Source organism: Cryptomeria japonica, unplaced genomic scaffold, assembly GCF_030272615.1.
Source record: "Cryptomeria japonica unplaced genomic scaffold, Sugi_1.0 HiC_scaffold_119, whole genome shotgun sequence".
NCBI classification, from domain to species: Eukaryota; Viridiplantae; Streptophyta; class Pinopsida; order Cupressales; family Cupressaceae; genus Cryptomeria; species Cryptomeria japonica.
In genome coordinates, this window is record NW_026728941.1 from 180,858 (window position 1) to 182,618 (window position 1,761).

General features: G+C 64.2%; 1 non-coding gene across 1 annotated transcript; it reads left to right on the forward strand.

Annotated features, from left to right (window-relative positions):
* Window positions 1-399: 399 nt before the first annotated feature.
* LOC131865781 (5S ribosomal RNA) lies at window positions 400-518 on the forward strand. Its single transcript, XR_009364454.1, has one exon. It is a non-coding gene; the product is annotated as a 5S ribosomal RNA (ribosomal RNA).
* The last annotated feature ends 1,243 nt before the right edge of the window (window positions 519-1,761 follow it).

The window sequence follows — 1,761 nt, forward strand, 5'->3', positions numbered from 1 at the left end:
TGGGTGCCCACCTTGCACCAAGTGCGCACCCGGGGCAAACCGAGCGCCTTGGTGCACCGGGGCAAGATCGAGCGTGCACCCGAGGCGCCCCGAACATGCACCAAGGTGCACTCGGCCCACATGTGAGCGCAGGTCGTTGCGCCCGAGGTGGTGTGTGGGCACCGCGTTGCAGACGGGACACTGCACGCACACGACGCCCCCTCCAGGTGCACGCACGTAGGCCGGGCCGGGTGCACACCCGACGCCCTAGCAAGGTGCGCGCACCCGGGCAGGGCTCACACTTGGCGAACGGGGCGCACTTCGCGAGGGAGGGTGTGCACCTCGACGGGGGTGGGTGGCCGGGGTGGATTCGCACGTGGGTCGCGGTTTGCTAAGTACACACTGCGACAAGCTCATAACGGGTGCGATCATACCAGCGTTAGTGCACCGGATCCCATCAGAACTCCGCAGTTAAGCGCGCTTGGGCCGGAGTAGTACTGGGATGGGTGACCTCCCGGGAAGTCCCGGTGTTGCACCCTTTTTTAGTTTTTCGCCGGGCGTCGCAATGCTATTTGAATAAACCTTTTGCCCGTTTGCGTTCTCGTCGGGGCCGGGCCGGGCCGGGGTGCGCTGCCCGCACTACCGCGCGCGCGGGGGCGACACCGAGCGCGCACCCGAGGCGCCCCGAGCACACAGGCCACGGTGCAACCCGGGCGTTGTGCGCGCACCCCGGTGCGCCCGAGGTGCTGCGCGCGCACCCAGGTGAAATCGGTGTGCACCTCGGCCAGTGCGCGCTCGGTCGAGTCGCGCACGTTGGCCAAGGTGCACGGTGATGTTTCTTACTCTAAGGTTCCGCACCAGACGCCCGGGACAGGTGAGCGAAGCTGGGCGGGGCCGGGTGCGCGGCCGGGGCAGGTGCACGCAGCTGGAGAGAGCTTTGGAGCACACTTCGGAGCGCACCAATGATGCGCTCCATTCAAAAGTTTCCTGAAAAGGCAAAAAAAGTTGAGATTATAGAATTTCCCACTTGAGAGATTGTAAAAAAAAAAAATTTAAAATGAAGGAAACGCGGGTGCCAAGGTGTGCGCAGCCCAGCCAAGGTGTGCGCACCAAGGCGCCCACCCTGGCGAAGGTGCACGCAAGGTGCGCACCCGAGGCAAACCGGACAATTAACCCAACTTTCGACTTCGCGCGCACCTTGGAGCGCACTTCGGAGCGCTCCTTGGTGCGCACCAATCTTGGGCACCTCGGAGTGCACCATGGCGCCCACCAAGGTGCGCACCCGGGGCAAACCGAGCTCCGACTTCGTGCGCACCTTGGAGCGCACGAAAGGTGCGCACCATGGCGCCCACCAAGGTGCGCAGCCCAGCCAAGGCGTGCGCATCAAGGTGCGCACCCTGGCGAAGGTGCGCACCCGGGGCAAACCGAGCTCCGACTTCGTGCGCACCTTGGAGCGCACAAAAGGTGCGCAACCCAGCCAAGGTGTGCGCACCCCGGTCAAACCGAGCTCCGAATCGTGCGCACCAGAGGTGCACGCCATCGTGCGCACCTTGGAGCACACTTCGGAGCCCTCCTTGGTGCGCGCCGATGTTGCGCACCTCGGAGCGCACCCGGGGAAAACAATGCAATTAACCCGACTTTCGACTTCGTGGGCACCTCGGAGCGCTCTCGGGTTCGCACCTCGGAGCACACCGAGGTGCGCACCTTTGATGCGCTGCCTTCACCAATTTCCAGAAAAGGCAAGAAAACATTGAGAAGGTGTGCGCACCGAGGTGCCCACCC